Raw genomic sequence first — 15,032 nt, 5'->3', positions numbered from 1 at the left:
GGGGAAGAACTGCCAAGAAAATAAAAACATGGTCAGGTGTCAATGGTAGATTGTTACTGGGGAGAGTTAATAATTGCATGTATTAAGTGTCATACAAAGAGAAAAAGGAAAAACACATACATAGAAGTATAGGGTCTGGGTTGCCTTCTCTACAGCTGACACTAATCTGTGCTGGGCTCGTGTGAGGCACAGTAGGTCCTCAGAGACTTGGAAAGTGTCTTCTGTCCCCAGGTGGCTTCCCTTCTAGTTCCAAGACCAACATATGTAAAACAACCTGAAATACTATCAGTCTGTACATAATTAAGTGCTGTGTTGCGTGGCAGAGACTGAGGGCTGGAGAATTTAAAGAAAAGATTATATTGAGGCCAGTAACTGGCAGAAAATATAAGGCTTTAGATGGTCCTGGAAGGATAGTTAAGGTACAGCTGTGTGAAAACTTTCTAAGGAGGGAAGACCGTGAGAGAAGACACAAAGGTAGTTCTATGCACTGCACAGTTGTGGAGCTGCAAGGAAACAGGTCAATATAGAGGCAGAGTGTGTGATGGGAAATCAAGATAGATACATATATTAGTCTGTTCTCACACTGCTATAAAGATACTACCTGAGACTGGGTAATTTATAAAGAAAGGAGGTTTAATTGACTCATAGTACCTCGTGGCTGGGGAGGCCTCAGGAAACTTACAATCATGGCTGAAGGTGAAGGGGAAGCAGGCATGTCTGACATAGTGGCAGGAGAGAGAGACGAAGTACCACACTTAAAAGCCATCAGCTCTTACGAGAACTCACTCACTATCATGAGAACAGCATGGGGGAAATTGCCCCCATGATCCAATCACCTCCCACCAGGTGCCTCCCTTGACACATGGGGATTTCAATTGGAGATGAAATTTGGGTGGGGACACAGAGCCAAACCATATCAATATGTGAGGTAAAGGGAAAAGACAGAAGACTCGTTTTTAATCACTGGTTTTCTTTCTAGCTAAAGATGGTCAGAATTCATTTTCTTGCCTCACCTTATTCCGTCGTCTCTTTTTTTCTTTTTGACAATGAATAGCTGAGAAAAAAAGAATTGTCTTCATTTGTCCCAGAGAAACCCTACTATTTAGCCTTTTAAAAAAATGCTATGACCACTGAGCAATTCTCATCTGTTACCTTTTCCGCATTTTGCCGTCTAAATAACCTCATAGGTCACGTTCTGTTTTTTAATCTTACGAGATTTTTCATTTCTCTTGTGATTTTTTCTCTCTCAAATGTCCATTTTATTAAAGGTATTCATGTAATAATTCCAGTTTCTTGTCAGATTAGATTTAGTTTCTTGAAAGTACTTGGCTACAATTCAATTCTAGTTCTGAAAATTTTTACAAGGCTTTAATGTTTCTTAAAATGGATTTCACTATAGTTTGTTGCTTACTCAGTTGCATCATATTTGAATAAAAACTCTTTATTGTGTTTCCAGATCTTAAAACATCACTGGCATTAGTTTCATGGTAGCTCTCTTCATATGGTGCCATGGAAGCTAAATTTTGCAATTACCTAGTAATTATTTAAGCATTGGAGCATTGGAGCCGAAGAACAGTTCAAAGGAATTCACTGAACAAGTGCCAAATCTTTGGATTGATTTGTTATTTCCTTAAACTTCCAAAAGAGTCTCACGTGCAAATATCTTAAGAATTATTAATACAAGAACAAAAGTATAAGAGCCAATTGATAAAATGTTTGGGAAATGATTGTATCTAAAATTTAGACGAAGGATGATGCTAAAATTGATTGCAAAATGGCTAGCCAAAGCAAAATATGACAAAATAAAAAATATACCTTTTATCTAATAAAAGGGGAAACAAACCAAAAAAAATCCCTTCAACCAGGAGAGAGGGATTTTTGGTCTGGCACTAATTTATTGCCTAAGTCATGGACCATTGAGCATTTTGGATGATATATTAATAATTTCTTAAAAGATGCAAAAATACTCTTTATTTGACCATTTATTATGCCACTGATCAATTAAAAACCAAATATATGAAATTTCACAATGAATTTTTTTTTTTTTTGAGGCCGAGTCTTTTTCTGTCACCCAGGCTGGAGTGCAGTGGTGCAATCTTGGCTCACTGCAACCTCCACCTCCCTGGTTCAAGTGATTCTCCTGCCTCAGCCTCCCAAGTAGCTTGAATTGCAGGTGCCCACCACCACGCCTGGCTAATTTTTGTATTTTTAGTACAGACAGGGTTTTGCTATGTTGGCCGGGCTGGTCTTAAACTCCTGGGCTCAAGGGATCCACCCGTCTCGGCCTCCTAAAGTGCTGGGATTATGGGTGTGAGCCACTGCGCTCAGCCCCACAATGAATATTTTTATATTGAAAGAGAAGGGGACTAACATTTAATAAAAATTTTAGCAGACAGTGCTAATTACTAACAAATGTTCATTTTTCCTTTTTGGTAAACGAACCCAGGGCAGTGTGCCCAGCTAAAAACTAGATTTTCAGCTAGATTTGTATACTTCACAATTAGATATTGTATTAGGCCATTCTTGCATTGCTATAAAGAAATACCTGAGACTGGGTAATTTTTAAAGAAAAGAGATTTAATTGGTTCACGGTTCTGCAGGCTGTACAAACATGGTGCCGGTATCTGCTCAGCTTTTGGGGAGGCCTCAGGGAGCTTTTACTCATGGTGGAGGGTGGACTGGGGAGAAGGCACTTCACATGGGGAAAGCAGAGCTAGAGAGAGTGTTGGGGAAGAGGTACCACACACTTAACCAGATCGGAGGAGAATTCACTCACTACTGTGAGAGCAGCACCAAGCCATGAGGGATCTGCCCTCATGACCTTGCCCCAGGCCTCACCTCCAACACTGGGGATTACATTTCAATAAATGATTTAGAGGAGACACATATCCCAACTATATCAGATATGATCATGTGACTAAGTTCCGATCAGTGAGTCGTAAGTGAAAGTTACTTCCCTTTAGAAGGAAGGCATGCATTCTTCCTTCCTGTGCCCAGCAGCCATCTTGGCCCTGAGGTGACTTTGAAGGTGGAAGAAAAGGGACCTCTGGGTCTCTAACGACTTCTGCAGTTGTCTTGCCTGCCTCGACTGCCTACCTCTGGACTTCTTCTCTGTAAGAGAACAAACCCTTGTGTGGGTTTATAAATAAACCCACTGGAGTTGGGTCTCTTGCTAGCAGCGAAATTAAGTTACTAACGGATACACATGCTCATATAGTGACAGTTGCTTTTCAAATGTTGTCTCTTAAGTTGTGTCCACTTTCCTTGGAATTATATATGACTGATCTAGAGCATTGAAGGACCTGGCTAAGGTCATAAGACTATTTAGAAGAGAGAGGATTTGAATATAACCTAGAGCAGTGTGAATTCAGACTCTGAAGGTTTCTACCACGCTTGTGGTCTGACCTGACAGCTTGCTAAGGGGTGGCGCTTAGAGGATATGGTATCTCTTTCAAGTTTTTCCTTTTGATTCTCAGTTGTCAGTGCATTTTTTTTTGTCAGTGCTAAGGGGAAGCATGGAAAGAGCTCTTTGGGTACAATCAAAACTTAAAGGTAGACTACCATGTCTACCTTGTCATACTCCCAACAGTGGAACCCATGTGTTGGGAATATGACAATCAAAAGAGAAACTCTCAAAAGGAAGAGGACACTGAGGGTGATGGCATCAGGAGTCCATGTATTAGCACGTTTTTGTTTTTTCCTTTGAGATAGGGTCTCTCTCTGTCACCCAGGCTAGAGTGCAATGACACAATCAGGTCTCACTGCAGCCTCAACTAGGAGAGCTCAAGCCATCCTCCCACCTTAGTACTCCTGAGTAGTTGGACTACAGGCAAGCACCGCCACGCCTGGCTAACTTATTTTTAAAATTCTTTTTAGAAATTGGGTCTCCTTTTGTTGCCCAGGTTGATCTTGAACTCTTGGGCTCAAGCAATCCTTGGCCTCCCAAAGTGCTGAGATTACAGGTATGAGCCACTGTGCTTGGCCTATGAGCACCTCTCTTAAGCACTACAGTAAGCCCTGGAGGTTCTACATTCTATTTTGCTAAGCAAGGTGGTATTGCTTACATATGTGCTTCCTCCTCACCTCTGAGAAATTGTATTCCCTGGCTGGCTGATTTATATGGAGGCAGAAAGGTAAAAAGAGGAATGGTGACTCAAAAGTTGACTGTAAGAGAACTGCTTTCTAAAGTCCATGACTATACTGAAAGAATAATGCTACATATTCTTCCTCCCACCACACCCTCATTCTCCTATGGCTTAGCATAGGCCCTCACCAGCTCCTGTTCACCCATTGCAAAAACTTCTAACTGGCCTCCCTCCTGCTGGAATCTGGCCAGGTGGTGTGTGCATCTTCACAGGAGTCCTATTTTCCAACATAAATAGGAGTTTGTTGTTTTCTCTTTCTTACAAATTTCTGATCAAGTCCATTACCTACGAGGTGCAGCCCAAACTCTTTGGCCTGTCATCTAATCTTCAAGTCTTAAGTTTTGTCTTCTATAGTTTCTTCTCTACAATCCTGACCTCCATCTTCCTATAGGTCACACTGAACTTCCCATTCTGCAACATTCTCCTTTGCACTCAGCCAGGTTCAGACTAACCAGTTCCAATGATAGCCCATGAACACCAGGCTATTTTTGAGGGTAATTTATGTGGCTCTTTTATCATGTGTCTGAGTCCCACATTCCAAAGGTCTTACCTTTGCTATAAAGGTGCTAGCATTACCTCTATTTTCTCCTTTTCTCTCATTCTCTTAGTGATTTTAAGAGAAGGCTGTGGCTTTCCATGGTATGAGCCTTTTTCTCTTGACACTGAATTCTATTTGCCATATAAGGTATCACTAAACAACCTTGAGGCACTGTCTCCTCTTCATTTTCCCCAGCTGAGTTGGCAGTATTGCTCTTTTGTTACTCCCTAAAGAATTTGTTTTCCCAGTTTATGGATAACATATATTTTCTTCCTTTTTTAGCTTCTCTGCATCATTATTACCCACTTGCCAAAAAAAAAAAACAAAACAAAAAAAAAACAAAGAAATGATTACTCATTAACTCTCTAATCTGGTAATGAAGCACTAAAAGACCATTCTAAATTTAGTCTTTGTGGGACTGAGAGAAGGCATCAATTTTGAGGGCATTCAAGTGTCCTGTTGGTCCCCATGCCCTGTAATTCAGAACTTAACCTGTCTCTTCCTGGAGTCTCTGCCCTCTGGGGTTATTTTAAATATTTGTTGAAGGAGAAGGAGCCCAGAGCACTCATCTTTTCTTGTTGCTTCTTTAATGCTCTTTTATATGGATAATTTCCAAAAATCTGTCTTGCTGACAAGCTCCAGGCTCCTATCTCACAATCTACTGGGCGTTTCCACTAAGATACCGTGCTGGGACTTAAATTTTAATGTCTAAAAACAAACTTGCACCATCCATACAACACGTGAACTATCCTCCAGAGAAATGTAGATCTGCTGATGGTGGCATCTTGGTCATAATTATCTAGACAATTTCATCAGCCACTTCCCTGCTCAAAAATTACTTAGAGGCCAGAAATTAAACTCATGAACTTGATTTTTAAAGCACTCTAGGACTGACCCTGATGTCTTTGCAACTTCATGCTCCATTCTTTGCCCCAAGCAGTCCTTCTTTATGGTCAGGCATGTATTCTTATTACAGAGAAGATTTCTTCACTAAATTTGTTCAAGGAATATTCCTGCAGAAATGTCCTCCTTTCTCCAGTCTGAATGCTGTGGTGAAATCACTGAAGGCTTGACCCCTCGGTCCATGGAATTGTCCTGATCCCCTGAAGTGCCCTTTATACTTTGCATACGTATCACCCCTTTAGTACATATTGTATGTATTATATCCTCTTCATCTAAGAGGATTTAATATGATATAAAAGTTAGTGCAAAATTAATAATGAAGTTAAAAGAGAACTGTTTATAAAGAGCAGGAAGAGATGTTAACAGATAATCTGAGGCAGAATGTTTGCTATAATGGGTCACAAATGTGACTGACTTTCCAAGCAGCTGAGCCAAACCGCAAGGCGCATTGGGGTTACATCATCCTGATTTTGTGCTTTAATTTTTAGAAAAAGGAAGCATATGAAAAAGCTTTGCAGAGAGTGACTTTTTTTCTAGAACAAAACATCACAACACATTTACAATGCGAGTCTTTTTTTCATAGGTAAATCTGGCTCACAATGAAAAAGGAAAAAAGTGCTTTTTGCATGAAATCGTCCAGTATCAACCCTTTATACAGAATATAGTGTGACATTGGAGAGCTGAGATCATGTGATTCTGAAACTTCACTTTCTGATGATCTAGCAATACTAAGGTGGAGCTTCAAAAACCTAAAAGAATAGGTGGTTTGCTTGTCTATTTGACTCTCATATTGGATATAAGGGAGATTTTGAATTACAGTTGGTTTCTCTGATACATATTTGTCCTGAATAAAGTCTATGTTGCTGATAAAAGGGAGAACCACGTGCTTAGAGACCAGATGCACAGAAGGCAGTGTTGCACTTTGTTGTGAAAATTTTAAAGCCAGAGTTGTGTTCCACCCAGACAGTGCAGCCCACTTGGATAACCAGAAATGAAGCCAACTCTCTCCTCCTCCTCTAAAAAAAAAAGAAAAGAAAATCTTCATAAGATTATGAGATTGTACCTACCTATAAAATTATTACAACAATTTTACTTATAAGTGAGTCTATATAAAAAGATTAGAAATGACAATAGAAAAAATTAAAATTTATGTTGTATTCAATTTTATTAAAATAATGGAATTAAGGGTCAATTATTTCTGGTCTTAACATTTGTTTGGTTATTGAGATAATGCTTAATAATACATAAAAATGTTAAAGAGCTTTCCATCTTCTCCTGTTCAGTTAGTTGGATAAGACCCAGGGTCAGCTTTAATGCCTTTATTAAAAACTTCCAGCAGGAAGTAATATTACACATTCCTGTCTCTTCACATCCAGTGGAAAAACGGAACCAAGGCAAAAAGGTGTGGATCACGTTTGTCCTCTTCTTCTGTTGATCTCTAAATGACATCCTTTCTCTAGGTAAGGCCCTAATACTCTCACAAGATCTGATGCTGGTTACCTGGAGGATCTTTTTTTCCCTTCTCCCACCTCTCTCTACTCCAGGGCTCACAGGTGCATAAAATATGTTTTCTGGTGCTTTTGATATTACAGTTGATCCTTGAACCACACAGGTTTGAGCTGCACAGGTCCACTTATACGTGGATTTTTTTTCCACAAAAATTATATCGAGTGTCCCTGCCTCTCCAGCCTTCCATTTTCCCTCCTCCACCTCTGCCACCTCTGAAAGCGCAATACCAACCCCTGTATTCTCCTCCTCCTCAGCCTACTCAGCGTGAAGACAGCGAGGATGAAAACTTTTATGATGATCCACTTCCAGTTTGTAAAGAGTAAGTGTATTTTCTCTTCCTTATGAGTTTCTTAATAAAATTTTCTTTTCTGTGGCTTACAGTATATAATACATATAACATACCAAATATGTGTTAATTGACTGTTTACATTGTCACCAAGGCTTCCACTCAACAGTCGGCTATTAGTGGTTATGTTTTTGTGGAGTCAAAAGTTATACATGGATTTTTTATTTTTGAGATGGAGTCTCGCTTTGTCACCCAGGCTGGAGTGCAGTGGCACCATCTCAGTTCACTGCAACCTCCGCCTCCTGGGTTCAAGCAATCCTCTCATGTCAGCCTCCCAAGTAGCTGGAATTACAGGCGCTTGCTGCCACACCTGGCTAATTTTTGTTTTGGTCCATGTTGGCCAGGCTGGTCTCAAACTCCTAACCTCAAGTGATCCACCTGCCTCGGCCTCCCAGAGTGCTGGGATTACAGGCGTGAGCCACTGTGCCTGGCCTTACCTGGATTTTTGGTTACCAGAGGGGTTGGTGCCCTTAACTCTTGCATTGTTCAAGGCTCAATTAGTAATAACAATATTTAATCCCCTAATCCCATGATCCGATGTTCTAGAATGATTCTATATTCTTTCTTTGTTATTTCTACCTCTGATAAGATGACTATGTTGGAAATGACATGACAGGGCTGAGAAAACACAGTGACATAATGTGTCCTACACATTGTTGTGAAGTTGGTGAACATCCATTACTGAGAAGCTGAGATAAGTGATTCTGGGAGCGTGCTTTCTGCTACTCTAACTGTCTTAAGATCAATCTAGGAGAACATACATGATTGGATAGTTATTTATTTTGCTCACAGGACTCCCAGCCTTAGTTTCCCTCAGCTCTTACCTCCAGATGACTGTGGGGGAATCTTGTAGACCCTTTCAGTTCCTTCCCCTCAGTGGCCTCCTCAGTTCTGGCTGCTCTGATGCACTCTGTCCTTCAGATGGGCCACTCATTCCTTTGCCTTTGTGGTTTCCTCTGCCTGAAACATTCTACCCCTGGGTGTCCAAGCTGTTGGTTTTCTTTCACTTTCTAAGTGTGATCTCAGCAACACTTTCTATAGTCACCTAATAGAAAATAATCTTTATTTTTGTACTCTCTGTCCTATTACCCTGTTTCACTTTTGGCCATGTCTGAGAACATGCATTTAATGCTTCCTTCCTATCTCTAGGCCCCCACTAGAATGGGGTCTTTTCTGTCTTGTTAACTGCTCATTTCCAGCACTTTACAACAGTGCCTGGTAGAAGGAAAGGGCTCAGTAAATATTGGTTGAATGCTGAGTGATTGCATAAATATAGGAGGCTCACCTAAATGTGGGTTACTCTCAGATAAGCAGAAGTCTTCAACTGGGCAGAGAGTGTAACAGTTGCATTTTTTATCTTATTGGAGAAGGTTCACAAATATTATAATTTTAGTAGACAAGGAGATGCAGAATAAAGATGTAGCTGGAATAGAACCCCAGAGATCATGAAAATGAGCTTTGTGAGCACATGAATAAATGTAGAACAAAGGAAAGATAATTTTATTTAGAATATAAAATAACTTGGCCGGGTGCGGTGGCTCACGCCTGTAATCCCAGCACTTTGGGAGGTCGAGGTGGGCGGATCACAAGGTCAGGAGATCGAGACCATCCTGGCTAACATGGAGAAACCCCGTCTCTACTAAAAATACAAAAAAAAATTAGCCAGGTATGACGGCGGGCGCCTGTAGTCCCAGCTACTCGGGAGGCTGAGGCTGGAGAATGGCGTGAACCCAGGAGGCGGAGCTTGCAGCGAGCCGAGATCGCGCCACTGCACTCCAGCCTGGGAGACAGTGAGACCCCGCCTCAAAAAAAAAAAAAAAAGAATATAAAATAACTTAAAGAATAATAGCTAGAGTCCCAACCAATCTGACCCTATAGATGTCTTCTGAAAATTTTCTCTCTTTAGTCTTGCCCCAGGCCTTTCAATAAATATCCATTAAATGAATAAATTAGCAAAAGAAATGTTCAAAGGCATAAAATATAGACTTTAGCTTTTTTTTTCTGAAAGAGGTAGGCAGGCCTGGTCTCAAACACAGTTATGGAGTTTGTCTTTACTGCTCGAGTCTATTCAGAATTTCCATGCAGTGCCCAGTTTTGGCCAATGCTTCTAGACACCATCCCATTTCTTTTCTGATCCTTCTCCTTTCAATACGTTCCTCTGTTCAATAGCTTAACACCTGGTTGGACCAATGTTGGGATCAGTTTTGGGGTGGAGAGGGGAGGTGTAATTATTAGCCACTTCCTCAATTGTATTGCTAAGAACTGTAAATGGTCTGAGATTTTATCCTACTTACAAACTTATGAGTTAGCCTTTTTCTTACTTCATGAATATTGGCAGAAGACATGAGACTTGTAGGTCAGAGCTAAAAAACTTTATTACAAAAGCAAAAGCAGTAGCCAGAGCTTCGTGCCCCTGAGTCGCACACAGCAGATGGCAGAGGTGGGCCCAGATGGATGCCCGCACATGCAGTGGGTTGCATTACAGGAGAGGAACTCTGAGCTTGGAGAATCTGCCACTTTTGTAATAAACAGAAGCAAGCCTGCTCTTTGTCTTAGGAGAGGTGTTGCCCTCGTTTCTCAAGGTTACAAACCCAGCTCTGAGAAACGGCTTGGGTAAAGAGTGATCAGGGCCTTGTATTTTTGGTGTATTCAGCAAGCAAATGCAGAGATTCTTGAGGCCAATAGCCGATTGTTTTTCCCAAGATGTACCGCATGAAGTGTGAAGAGAACTGAGTTTCGATAGACACACATGGCAAAGAGGAGATGGAATGGTTGGATAAGTAACACAGCAAAGGCTGACAAATGTTTAAAGTTCTTTTTTAACACCAAGTAGAAAGATATTTGAGCTCTTGGAAACTTGTAATTCTAAATGGTTTTTTTCTATACTCAGATTTACAGTAAGAAAAATTTTCCTTAGCAGAATGTCAAAAAATCTAATTCCTGCATATCTGAAATTCAGATTATGGCACTTTCTCCAAATCTCTCAGTTATGTCTTTGTCATTGCCCCCTCATATAGATCTATTAAACAATGTAATAAACATATATACTTATTTCAGTATTTGGGGTAATAATCAGAATTATGCACTGCCTTCTGTGCTTCTGGTCTCTAAGCATGTGGTTCTCCATTTTATCAGCAACATAGACTTTATTCAGGACAAATACGTATCAGAGAAACCAGCTGTAATTCAAAAGCTCCCTTATATGCAATATGAGAGTCAAATAGACAAGCAAACCACCTGCTCTTTTAGGTTTTCCAAGCTCTACCTTGGTATTGCTAGATCATCAGAAAGTGAAGTTTCAGAATAATCAGAATCTCAATATTGTATTCTTGGTGGTGCCTAAAAATTGGCAAATTTACCATATTCTTTTGCCTCCTGAAAAGCTACAGCACTTCTTTGACATCTTGGCATCTGCCAGCATCTTCTATGTCAGGATCTTGTTGATCTGGAGCAGGTGTGTTTTGTGATGTCAATTCACTGCCTAAGGGGAATCCTTTTGAAGATAATAACAATTTCTCATTATAGACTATTTAAACTTTAGTGCTTAGAATTGAGAAGGAACTTAGAAGTCATGTAGACTTTATCCTTCCACACATCACGATACCACTCAAAAAGGTTATTCAAATCTGTTAGATTCTTCCAAAGAGAGTGAGCTCACAACTTTGTGAAGTCGTCTATTGCACTCCAGTAACTGCGAAATTCTTCCTCACACCACACCAAAATATAATTCCCTAACACTCTGGCATTTGAAGACATCTAGATATTCATGCTATCTAGATGGTCCCTGTTGCCATGATATTTCTTGCTATATTTTTCTAAAAGCTCTGTGCTTCATCAAGCTCTCAAAATGTGCTCAGAACCAAACAAAATAGGGAAATTACAATCTGGCCAGCAAAAAATATAGAGAAACTATTATCTCCCTTGGTCAAGATAATCTACTTTTCCTAGAACAGTCTTTGTTTGCATTTTTTTTGTTGTTGTTGTTTCTTTTTGGTAACAGCAATATCAGGCATATCTATAAGGGATTAATTTAAACCCCCAAGTTTTTCTCACATGAACTGTTGTCAATACCTGAAATTAAATCTCTTTCTCTCTATATATACACTATGTATTCACATCCTATTGCTTCTATTTCTCTGGAGAACTCTGAGTAATACAGTAGCTATAGAACAACTGTCTTCTTATTGCATTCAGTTAAAAGTCTATTAAAATAGCAGGTCAGCCTCTCTCATGAATAGGTCACTGTATTAGTCAGTGTTCTCTAGAGGGTTAGAACTAATAGGATAGATGTATATATAGAGGGGAGTTTATTAAGGAGTATTGACTCACACGATCACAAGGTGAAGTCCCACAATAGGCCATCTGCAAGCTGAGGAGCAGGGAAGCCAATCTGAGTCCCAAAACCTCAAAAGTAGGGAAACTGACAGTGCAGCTTTCAGTCTGTGGTTGGAGGCTCGAGAGCCCCTGGCAAACCACTGGTGTAGGTCCAAGAGTCCAAAAGCTGAAGAACTTGGAGTCTGATGTTCAAGGGCAAGAAGCATCCAGCACAGGAGAAAAAAGAAGGCTGGAAGTCTCAGCCAGTTTAGTCCCTCCACATTCCTCTGCCTGCTTTTATTCTAGCCACATGGGCGGCTGATTAGATGGTGCCCACCCAGATTGAGGATGGGTCTGCCTCTCCCAGTCCAATGACTCAAATGTTGATCTCCTTTGGCAACACCCTCATAGACACACCCAGGAACAATACTTTGCATCCTTCAATCCAATCAAGTAGACACTCAGTATTAACCATCCTAGTGACATTATTATTTATTGCCCTGAAGGGTATGCTCTTGAGAGTGAAAGGGGGAGCTGTCAATAATTTGCTGGTAAAAGAGGTGTAACCTGGGATTGCTGCAGGCAATTGGCAAATATGGCTAATCCACTAATAGAGCATTAAAGCCATGTGATAATGCTGCCCAATGCAAATTTTGAAATGCTAATACAGGTGATAACTGACAGACTGACATTTTGTAGGAGTGAGCAGGGGAGAAGTGATTAGCACAGTGTAATTCACTGAGGACCTTAGCCCCATTGGCCTGTTCGCTAAGAGGTGTTCTAGCACCACCTAGACTCAACTCTTACAAGCACTTACCTGTCATCTTCATTGGGGACTATCACAAAGTCTAGAATTCACAGATATGGAACGTTTTGACTAGTAGCACCTGACTGGCCACTCACTCATGATGTTTTCAAAAGTGGGATGCCTGGTTACTTTGCTGAGTTTGTGAGATGATGAATGGGAAGGGTTGATGGTGACAGCTCAGAGGAGACCAAAGGCCCAGAGGGTGCCCTGCTTTAGGAACTCACCTCCGCACACCTTTGAGGTTTGAATTAACATGATTCTCACTTCGTAGAAATTTCAGTCATTCATACATACTTCAAATTGATTAAATCTCATGATTAGATTGATTCTCCTTCCCCATCCTCCACGAGCAAAGGAGTTGCTTAGGGGTGAGGAGAAGAAGAGAGTGAGAAGATATTCATGGAAAGGTTGTGAAAATTGAGAATGAATTGGAAAATATGGGGCTTTCTGAAGGAGAACAAGGTAAGATAAGGGGTTGCTATGCAGGGCTTTGTGAAATTTGAGAGCCTTGGTCTATAGGCTGTTCACAGATTATTTGCAATCGAAGTAGAAATAAGACATTAGGATTTTAAAAAATTAATAAACTATATTTTTCAGCTTAGTTTTAGATTTAGCAAGATTGAGCATAAAATGCAGAGAGTTCTGATATGTTCCTCCCTGTCCCTCAACATGCTGACCCTCCCTTACTATGGACATCCTCACCACAGTGGTGTATTTGTCACAATCAATGAACGGACACTGACACATCATTACCACTGAGAGTCTGAAGGTAACATTAAGGCTCACTCTTGCTGTTGCACATTCTATGGGTTTAGATACATGTATTATGACATGTATCCACAATTACAGTATCCTATACAGTTGTTTCACTCCATCCCATATCCCCTCTGCGCCACCTATTCATCTCTTCCTCTCCACTAAATCCCAATAACTACTAATATTTTTATTGCCTCCGTAGATTTGCCTTTTGCAGAATGTCTTATAGTTAGAATTATATAAAATGTAGCCTTTTCAGATTGGCTTCTTCAACTCAGTAATATGCATTTAAGTTTCCTTCATGTCTTTTCATGGCTTGTTAGTTCATTTTTTTTTTTTTTTTTAGTGCTGAATATTTCATTGTCTGCATGTACCACAGTTTATCCATTCACTTACTGAAGGAAATCTTGGTTGCTTCCAAGTTTTGGCAATTATAAAGCAGCTGTAAACATCCATATGCAGGTTTTTGTTTAGATATATGTTTTTAATTTATTTGCATAAATACCAGACAGCAGAATTGCTGGATCAAATGGTAAGAATCTCATTTTGGAAAAAATTGCCAAACTGTCTTCCAAAGTGGCTGTACCATTTTGCATGCTCACCAGCAATGAATGAGAGTTCTTATCACTCCACATCCTTGCCAGCGTTTGGTGTTGTCACTGTTTTGGATTTTGGCCTTTCCAACAGGTGTGTAGTGATATCTTCTTCTTGTTTTAATTTGCAGTTCTCTAATGATGTGATGTTGACTATCTTTTCTTATGCTTACTTGCCACCTTTATCTTCTTTGGTGAAATGTTTGTTCAGGTTTTTTCCCATTTTAAAAATCAAGTTGTTTGTTTTCTTATTGTTGAGTTTTAAGATTTCTTTGTATATTGGATAACAGTCCTTTATCAGACATTAGACTTTTTATATAACGTTTCCTTTATTATTGATTTTTCTTCTGGGTTATGTATTCCATTGATTAATTATGATTAAGCAACCACAAATCTCAACTTCGTCTGCTGTGATACAAAGGGGAGGTACGGCTGAGTTTGCCAAATTTAAAAATGTTTTGCAGAAAAGGGTAAGGGTGTGGTTAAAAGGAGGGTGAAACAGGGAAAATGAAACAAGTTAGCCTTTTAAAAAATCCCCTGTTAAAATAAAATTGCCTCTCTAATAAGGCACATGGCAGCCTTTCTTATGTGTATAACACTGGAAAACCATAGTTTTCTGTCCTGATTTAGACTGGAATCTTTTCAATTCTTTCTGAGGTATTCTCAAGGGAGCTTTTGTGAAGCAGGTTTTTGATCAACTTGCAAGATTAGTTTTCCCCAAGTTTAACTAGGTCATGCTTTCTCTTCTATCTCAGTGAGGGAAGAGAGAGACCCTCTCATATTGTTTTATACTCAGAAAAGGAGAAAAGTGAAACTAAAGGCAGGTAGCCCGGCGCCCAGGAACCAGACCCGAAACCAGGCCTGGGCCTGCCTGACCTAAGCCTAGTAGTTAAAATTCGACCCCTGACCTAGCAACTGATGTTATCTATAGATTCCAGACATTGTATGGAAGAACACTGTGAAACCTACCATTCTGTTCTGTTTCACTCTGACCAATGGTGCTTGCAGCCCCTGTCACATACCCCCTGGCTTGCTCAATTGATCATGACCCTCTCACGCGGACCCCCTTAGAGTTGTGAGCCTTTAAAAGGGACAGAAGTTGAGCACCTGAGGAGCTCGG

Source organism: Hylobates moloch, unplaced genomic scaffold (assembly GCF_009828535.3).
Source record: "Hylobates moloch isolate HMO894 unplaced genomic scaffold, HMol_V3 SCAFFOLD_2, whole genome shotgun sequence".
Lineage (NCBI taxonomy): Eukaryota > Metazoa > Chordata > Mammalia > Primates > Hylobatidae > Hylobates > Hylobates moloch.
The sequence above is the reverse complement of the archived record's forward strand: the minus strand, read 5'-3'. Positions refer to the sequence as shown.